General features: G+C 43.7%; 1 long non-coding RNA gene across 1 annotated transcript in view; it reads right to left on the reverse strand.

Moving 5' to 3' along the window:
* Positions 1 to 2,424, reverse strand: part of LOC121017344 (uncharacterized) — an 8,342-nt gene extending 5,918 nt beyond the window's left edge. The window contains exon 1 of the long non-coding RNA XR_005784731.1: positions 1,922 to 2,424. This is a non-coding gene — a long non-coding RNA (uncharacterized LOC121017344). The remainder of the gene's footprint in view (positions 1 to 1,921) is intronic.
* Between the last annotated feature and the right edge of the window lie 6,947 nt (positions 2,425 to 9,371).

Here is a 9,371-nt window from a genome sequence, read left to right on the forward strand (position 1 = left end):
ACTTTGGCTATTGTTGATAGTGCTGCTATAAACATTGGGGTGCATGTGCCCCTTCGAAACAGCATACCCGTATCCCTTGGATAAATACCTAGTAGTTCAATTCTGGATCATAAGGTAGTTCTATTTTTAATTTTTTGAGGAACTTCCAAACTGTTTTCCAGAGTGGCTGCACCAGTTCGCATTCCCACCAACAATGCAAAAGTATTGCCCTTTCTCCACATCCTTGCCAACATCTGTTGTTTCTTGAGTTGTTCATTTTAGCCATTCTGACATGTGTGAGGTGGTATCTCATTGTGGGTTTGATTTGTATTTCCCCAATGATGAGTGATGTTGAGCATCTTTTCATGTGTCTGTTAGTCATCTGGATGTCTTCTTTTGAAAACTGTCTATTTATGTCTTTTGCCCATTTCTTCACTGGATTATTTGTTTTTTTTTTTTTTTTGGCTGTTGAGTTTGATAAGTTCTTTATAGATTTTGGATACTAACCCTTTATTTGATATGTTGTTTGCAAATATCTTCTCCCATTCTGTCGGTTGCCTTTTAGTTTTGTTGGTTGTTTCCTTTGCTCTTCAGAAGTTTTTACCTTAGTGAGGTCCCAATAGTTCATTTTTTGCTTTTGTTTCCCTTGCCTCTGGAGACATGTCAAGTAAGAAGCTGCTGCAGCCAAGGTCAAAGAGGTTGTTGCTTATTTTCTCCTCTAGGATTTTGATGGCTTCCTGTCTTATGTTTAGGTCTTTTATCCACTTTATTTTGTGTATGGTGTAAGAAAGTGGTCCAGGTTCAACCTTCTGCATGTCACTGTCCAGTGAAATTACATTGATTTCCCCTAGAAGTCAAACTATGAAGCACTTTATAGTTCAAAACTAAGCAGGCGGGGGGATTTGTGGTATTTCTGAAGAGCAAGGTTGGCCCAGTTGGGCAGGGCTTAGTGTAATGGCTCCATTCTCCACTAGATGGCACTGCTAACCTACTGGGGTGGATTGTTATGGTGCTGGTAGGTGTGTATGCGCATGTGCGGGAGGGTTAAAAATGGCGTCACCCAGGTGCCCAGTCTCTAGTATTGGAACTCTGTGCTCTCCCTGACCAGCAATCGCGCACTTGTCCTTTGTCTCCAGCTTCTGTCCACTCCCCGCTACGACACTGTCTGCGACCAAGCTGTCGCAGGCGGCAGGCGGCCAGGCGGCAGGCACCTCCTTCCTGAGTTTTATCTCCGATGCGGCTGTGTTTCCCGACCCGTCACTTCTGAGGGACTGTGGCTTTGACCCACTCAGATCCTGTGGGAGAGGGTCTCACTGAGCAATGGCTGGCTGCCGGCTGCACCCGGGAACATTCGCAGGACTGTGCTGCTGCCGATGCCCAGAGACTGTCACTGGGCGCTAGCACACCCCAGAAAAAGTTCACGCGATCGTATAGCAGCAGCGTTTCAGGGATTATGGCAAATCACAACACACATCTGGCACCAGCCTTCACCCCCAACGACCTTGTTCCAACACCAGCGAATGTGGTTGTACTCTGGGGTCTGCTGGCACCGGGTGGCCACAGAGCCTCTACCAGATGTCCTTCCAGCAGTGGAACCGCTTTTTCCCGTGTGGCGGAGAGCCTCCCGGACCCCACTCTGCTCCTGGGGATTCGCCCTTCCCACCAGAGCACCAGAGCCAGGTATCGAGCTGTGGAGTGGCAGACTCTGCGCTTTCCCTGTTTATAGAGTCTTAATGGAATTTAAACCCTCTCCTTTCTCCTTTCTCCCTTTTTAGTTAAGTCCCTGCGGCTGTTTCCACTTTCCCAATTTCTCTCCAGCTGCTTTGGGAGGGTGCTTTTCCCGAACTCCCCCCCCCATCTCTGTACTCTCTTCGCAAGCAAAAACAGTTCCCTGCCCTCTGCAACTTTTCTCTCCCCTAGTTCACCTGTCTGCGCCGCGTACCTGCTTAGTTCTGTGGTTCAGATTGTGCAAATTGTTGCGTTAATCCTCAAATCAGTTTTCTAGGTGTGCAGGATTGTTTAGTGTTAATCTGGTTGTATTTCGAGGAGGAGAGATGCAAAAAAACCTTCCATGCTGTTCCTCCATCTTGGCTTCTCCCCCTCCCACCCCCCTTTTTTTAAAGGGATAGAAGCACTGTGTCAGGTAGGGAATAGAAGTCCTCCAAAACTCCCAAATCCCTACAAAGGCTTGCGTTTCTTTTATCTTCTTAGGGGTTGGGTAGGCTTGTATGTTAGTAATCAAAGCTTCTGGAACAACATTTCCTGACCAAATAATTCCTCAAAACTTTATGGCATTATCTGCACCTTGAATGTTTTGTGAATTCATCTTTTCCCTTGCAGATGTTCCAACAAATCTGCAGAGGGTCCTGCAGCGGAGGTGAATGTTCACATGTTAACATTATAACATCAATGTAATGGACCCATTTTACTGTTGTGGGGAAAGAGAACAGGGACAAGTCTCATGTTGCCATCCCATGGCATATTGGAGGGCTCTGCAGGTAGCCTTGGAGAAGTACTTGGAAGATCCATTGTTGCCTCTTCCCATGTGAAGGCAAGTTGATCTTGTGACTCTGTAGCAAGGGATGTATGGAAAAAAGCATTTGCTAAGTCCAGTACAGCATGGCACACTCCTAGGACCATGGCCAAAGTATCTAAAGCAGTGGCAATGTTGGGCACAGCCACATGCATGGGTGACATTATCTCATTCATTTCTTGGTAGGTCACGGTCATCTGCCATGGGCCTTTGGCTTTTTTATTGGTCATACTGGGCTGCTGAAAGCACTATGGGCAAAGCATGTAATACCCATTTGGTGCAGCTTTTAGAGTTTTTCCTATTTCCTTATGCTCCTAGGTAATCTATACTGTTTGACCATTACCATTTTTCTCAGGGGTAGTAGACTTATTAGTTTCCAGCTGGCATTTCTGCTTAGTACTGGTTTGATTATTCTAACCCAGAGGTGGAATTCACTGATGTAGGTTTGTAGAGTTTGACCTTGTGGGATAAGCCCAATATATTCTTTGGTATTGAAGAGACACCGGTTCTCCTGGACCGTTTTGACCATAATTATTTGCACTCCCTAACCATTGATGACACTGAGGGGGCCACAAAACTTCTAAGGGTTACCATGTATGAGAGTACCTTTGGCTTCAGTATCAGCCCGAACTGTCATCTTTTGTTTATTTCTGGGGGACTAGTAAATAGTGAATCCAACATGAGACCTCTGATCGCCTCTAATGGTTCTCACCTAGAGGCAGTCTTGGCTTGTATTTTATATGTGGGGCATGGGAGGCACCCACTCTGAATAGGATTGTATCCCTGGAGCCTCTGTTGAAACAGGTAGGGCATCAGGGATCGTAGGACCAGGTAGGGCAGGCCTGAACTGTTGTTCAGATTTTAAGATTTTCCATAGGTCAAACCAACATAACATTGGGTTGCTGGTTTCTCTCTCTAGGTGGGGTCTTGGCAACAAGGAGATCAAACCATATTTTTTCTTGGTTACTTTTATCACACTTTTTTTTTTTTTAACATTTATTTATTTTGAGAGAGAGAGAGAGAGAGCACATGCATGCACATGAGTGGCGGGGAGGGGGACAAAGAGAGAGAGAGGAGAGAGAGAATCTGCTCTAACAGAGCAGAGTCTGATGCAGGACTCTATCCCATGAACCATGAGATCATGACCTGAGCCAATATCAAGAGTCAGACTCTCAACCAACTGAGCCACCCAGGTACCCCTTTTGTCACACTCTGTACAGCTGATTGGGATAGCCTTTTGGTGTTCTGAGCTCTCTCTGTCTCGGGTCTTTCCCTTTCCCACAGCCCATACCAGTTTCTGGGATTTGCCAGTTTCCCCCAGATCAGCAAAAGATTGCCCAACATCACAAATGACTTGTCCCTCGACTGGGTTCAGCATGGATATTAGTGTCCCCTAGCAGGTGCCGGGGACAAACTGGAGTATCTTGGTTTTCATTTCTGCAGTGAATGTGGCCCAATCAGGGTTTTCAAAGACAGGGGCATAGATTGCCTGTCTCATTTCCAACTCCCTAAGAATTTGTTGTACCGCCACTATAGATGTGCAGGGTCCCACGTGCCAGGGGGATCCTCTCCCTGGACCAAGCCTAGAATAATCCAAACTATAAGGGAGGATATCCCCTGGATCCCTCGAGCACCATGCAGATGCTGCTGGAGGGCAGGGTGCATGGTGATGTTGCTTTGCCTCCTGTCCAGAGAAATGCATCGTCCCCCATATCCCACAGCTGCACTAACCATGCCTGGATATTTTCTCCTGCCTCTTGTGGAACTTGGTAGCCATATCAATAAGCTCAGCGGGAGTATTTTCTCTCATCATGGACATTTCCTGCACTGGGGGCTGCCCTGCTGGCCGGGGTTGCTATTGTGGTGCTTTTGTTTCCTTTGTTTTGGGAGTCAGTCAGCACTGGGTGTTTCATCCACTTCAGTGTCAGTCACCACAACATCCTCCTCTTGGCTCTCCTCACTTTCTAGGAGATTCCACGCCTTAGTGTCCTACTCAGGCTTTGTCCACAGCACTTGAACCTTGATCCGAGGCAGCTTGTGCCCACCCAGCTTTGCAAAAAGGAAGGTTGAGGTCTCCAGCTTATGCCCCTTTCCTGTCAGCCCTGAAGGTAGAAGGCATCCTTCCCTCACCTCCGCTCTCCTTCCAACCTCCTAACTTGAGCATCAGTCTCTGGTCAGGCTTGGGTGGCCAGCCCTCCACGCAGCCTCATGCTTCCCTTCTCTGCGGCCGTGCACTCTTCCCAGTTCCTCCAACAGGCGCACCAGACCAGCCGGCCTTCTCTGGGCGGCCCTGTACAAAGGCGGCCATCCACAAGCCAGTTGCCCACAAGCTGGCATTTCCCCACAGGTGCCCCTCTGCCAAGGCCCCTTTCTTTTGTCTCCTGGCTGACTCGCCAGTGTTAGTTTGTACCCTCAGGAGCCCCCCGGGTGAAATCTGAAGCTGACTCCCCTACAGGGATAGCAGGGAGGGACCAAATAAAGAGGTAGACTGCTCCAGATCGATAGGTGGCAGGTTTAATAAGCAAAGGAATTTAATTATGAGGCTTGTCTTGGATGGCTGTGAGACCAGCAGATTTCCACATCTACCAGACAGAATCTTAAAAGTTTATACAGAGGCCTTAACTGGGTGCAGTCACGTAAGCTGTCCAGACGGTCTCAACAACATGCTGCTCTCTCAAGAGCTCCCTGTAGCTCCCGGTGAGGCAGGCAGGTGGAACGCACATGTCAAGGACAAGGGAGTGGGGGAGGAGCCTCTGATTGCCTGGGTCCAGCTTGGGGGTCCACTTACGAGACAGAGGGGTGTATGGAAACATGGGGTATGCTGATAGCCTAAAAATACCTGACCACTTCATGAACATGGAAAAATTAATAATGATGCTGGAGTGATATTGATATTGCAGAGGTTCTTACTGACCTTTCTCCTACGGAGTGCTTCCCCCCCCCCCCAAAAAGCTTTATTAAGGTACAGTGGACAAATAAACATTGTATATATTTAAGGTGTACAATTTGATGTTTTAATATATGTATATGTTATGAAATGATCACCACAGTCAAGCTAATTAACATTCCCATCACCTCAGGTAGTTACCATTTCCCCTTCTTCCTCTTCCTGTTCCTCCTCCTCCTCCTTCTCCTCCCTTGTCTTTTTGGTGTGTAGGGGCTGAAAATTTTTCCCTTCTTCCTTTCTAGGTTCTTTTGCTGGTCTGATAACTAAGTTGACAGAAGACAGATTAACAGGAGAAAATCAGATATAATTTCATATGTCCGGGGGCCTCAAATTATAAGATTTAAGGGCAAGTCAGCAGTTGAGGCTTATATGCCATCCTGAGCTAAGGAATTGGATGGGCCTGCAGCTTCAGAGGAAAGGAGGGTCATTCACAGGATGGTAAGAAGGGCTGATGTTTGATAGTCTCATTGTGCTTCTACACAGCTAGGCCCTTCAGGTAAAACGTTATCTCAGGTAATAGCTCTCTTTCAGAGCCAGGCCTCCAAATCTAAAATCTTCTAGGTAGTTAAGGGAGAGGTGAAAGTTTTTCTTGAGGGTGCTTGGTCTTGATGGCCTTCAGCTCAAAGTAATCCATATGCTGAGTGGTATATTTTGGAGTCTTGTATTCTGCACTCCCTCGGATGAGAGTACTTAAGATCCACTCCTTAGCAAATTTCACACATACAATACAGTATTGTTAACTCCATTACTCCATTACATTAGATCTCCAGGATTTATTCATCTGCAAAACTGAAACTTAGCGCCCTTTGACCCATAGCACCCCATTAACCCTCTCCCCACCCCCTGGCAACCACCATTCTATCTCTGCTTCTATGGGCTTGACTATTTTAGATTACACATCTAAGTGAGATCACGCAGCATTTGTCTTTCTGTGTCTGGCTTATTACCCTTAGCATATCTTCTAGGTTCATCCATGTTGTTGCGAATGGCAGGATTTCCTTCTTTTGTAAGGCTTAATAACATTCCATTGTATATATACCATATTCTCTTCATCCATTCATCTGTTGGTGGGCATTTAGGTTGTTTCCACATCTTGGCTACTGTGAATAATGCTTCAGTGAACCTAGGAGTGTAGATACAGTGCCAAGGTGTTCTTCACATGGGCTATATGAATTTACCCCTCTACAAGAATATATGAAAATACCTTATTTCCCTCACCCTCAATAAACTTTCACATTCTTGCCTGTATGATAGGTGAAATATAGTATTCCATTATAGTTTTAGTATGTGTGTGTGTGTGTGTGTGTGTGTGTGTGTGTGTGTGTGTGTATTTTAGGAGAGAGAGTAAGCACAAATGTGGAAGAGGGGCAGAGGGAGAGAGAGAGACTCTTCAGTAGGCTCCACACTCAACATGGAGCCTGATGCAGGGCTCATTCTTACGACCCTGGGATCATGACCTGAGCTGAAATCAAAGCTGAGCCACCACCCAGGTGCCCCTTCATTTCCGTTTTAAAAAAGTTATGAGTGCGATTGAACATCTTTTTATGTTTACAATTATTTGCCTTTTATTTTCTGTGAACTGTTAATGCCTCTTGCCATTTTCTATTGGGTTGTTAATCTTTTTCTTACTGGTTTGATTTTTAGATATTCAGGAAATTAGTTCTTTGTCATTCACGTGGGAAGTATTCCCTCAGTTTGTTGTCTTTGGGCTCTTTTTATGCTATTCTATGCTGTGTAAAATTTTAGGGTTTTTTATGTAGTCAGATTTATCAGTTGTATCAGCTAGGACTGTATTCAACTACAGGAAATAAAAAACCACTAACAATGGCTTGAATAGATGGGAGAGTATTTGTTTCATGCAACACGCAGGGAAAAATTTGTGCTTCAGTGGAAAACTGCATTGTCTAGAGCACACTTTTCTGGGTTATCCGATTCTAATAGCTAAGTTTTAGATAACTGATAGCAAAGACAAATAATTATAGTCTATAGATATGCAAATAGACACAGCCAGAAGAGGAACAACTCTCTCCCACTGTCCCAACCCAATGGAAAAACCAGTTTGCTTCTGTTTTATTATGTATTATGAAATAAATGCCTACGTTTATTTCAGTATTCCTGACCTAAAAATGTGTTCTTTGGATCCCTCTTTGTTTCCTCTTTGGTGCATTAAATAAAATCTTTAAAATGTATTCATTTTTATAGTGTATGGGAGTCATGGTTTCACCTTATTTAAAAAATTCTTTTTTAACAAGCATGAAGTCTGGAGGTAGGCAGTTCGGGGACTCAATGATGCCATCAGGGAGCCAGCCTTTCCCCATTTTGCTGCTTTGCTCTCCTTTGTACGCAGTCTTCACCACCCTGTTGGAAAGCACCTGGTTGCTGGATGGTATGCCTTCAGCGCTCCCATCTCCACTCCAGAGTGAAAAGGGCAAAGAATAAAGAGGGTGGGCTTATATCAGGAAAGAAAAGCTTTCCCAGAAATCACTGTTTCTGCTTATATCTCATTGGTCAGAATCGTGTCACATGGCTCCCCTGAGGACAAGGGAATCTAGAAAGAAGACTATGATTTCTGGGCACATTGTTCATTCCTTTCCACTATCAAAATCAAGGCTTGCTAGTAAGGAAGAAGAGGATTGTGGAAATGAAGGAGATAATTAACAACATCTACCAAGTCAATCTTTTCTCAATTGTTTCGTGATTTAGTGGCTAATGTACAAAGGCTTTCCTCAATCTAAAGTTATAAAATGTTCTTTTTTTTCCATGTGTTTTTAAACTTTCATGATTTTTAAAAATTTTTATTATTTTTATTTATATATTTTTAAAGTGGGCTCCACGCCCAGTGTGGAGCCCAGTGCAGGGTTTAAACTCACAACCCCAAGAACAAGATCTGAGGTGAGATCAAGAGTCAGAGGCCTAATCAACTGAGCCAGCTAGGCACCCCTTATTTTATTATTTAAAGAAAATTAAACTTTTGTTACTTACTTTGTTTTATTTTGAATTTGATATAAAGAATAAAGTGAGATAGTCACTTGTTTTTCTCTAGATGGCTAATCAGCTCTTCCCCCACTATTTATTGAATATCCCAATGTTTCCTCATTGATTAGAAATGTCACCTTTGTCACTTATTAATTTCCATAGATAGGTCCATCTCTGTATTCTCTGACATTATTCTATTCTAGTACCAATATTTAACTTATTGTAACCTGATACTATTTTAAAATATCTGGTCGAGCTGGACTCTCCTTCTCCATTTCTCTGATTTCCCAGTTATATAATTGTTTAAATTAAAGTAAATTAATCATAGTTAAAGAATTTAGATACTACAAATAGGTTTTAAATGAAAAATAGTCACCTGATTTTACCCTTCCCCACTCTCAGTCTTGTGTCCCAGAGACAGTCACTTTTAACTCCATAAGCATTGACCCCCTTCCCCCTCCACTGTAAGTGCCATATTGTTTGGTAATATGCTTATACTGCTATTTACTGTCAATTTTAGTCATATTTATCATCTTCCTCTTGGAACAGATATGGAGTTAGTTCTTTTAACCCTCCTCCCCTCCCTCAGCTTCCCAAAACAAAACAGTATTTTTAGTTATGTGAGCAATCAAAGTGTTTAGTCATTATAATTAACTAGTTACTATAATAATATAAAATTTGCTGTATTTATATACAAAGTTATATAACTTTATAAAGTTAAGTAGAATTATATTTTCTTTCTGGTACAGCCTTATGTTTTACCCAGAGAGAATAGTTTCCTCACCTTTACCTTGCTTAGTTTGTCATATGTGTAGTCTCATTGCTTTCCTGAACTCTTGTTGAATCTATTTTTTCCAGGCACTGAACCCTTTGTCTTTTCTCCATCTGAACTGATTGCTTTCTAAGCCTACTGCGCAGCAACTATCCTGGGACTTC

The sequence above is a fragment of the Herpailurus yagouaroundi genome, unplaced genomic scaffold (genome assembly GCF_014898765.1).
Source record: "Herpailurus yagouaroundi ecotype Mexico unplaced genomic scaffold, PumYag 215, whole genome shotgun sequence".
Taxonomy (NCBI): domain Eukaryota; kingdom Metazoa; phylum Chordata; class Mammalia; order Carnivora; family Felidae; genus Herpailurus; species Herpailurus yagouaroundi.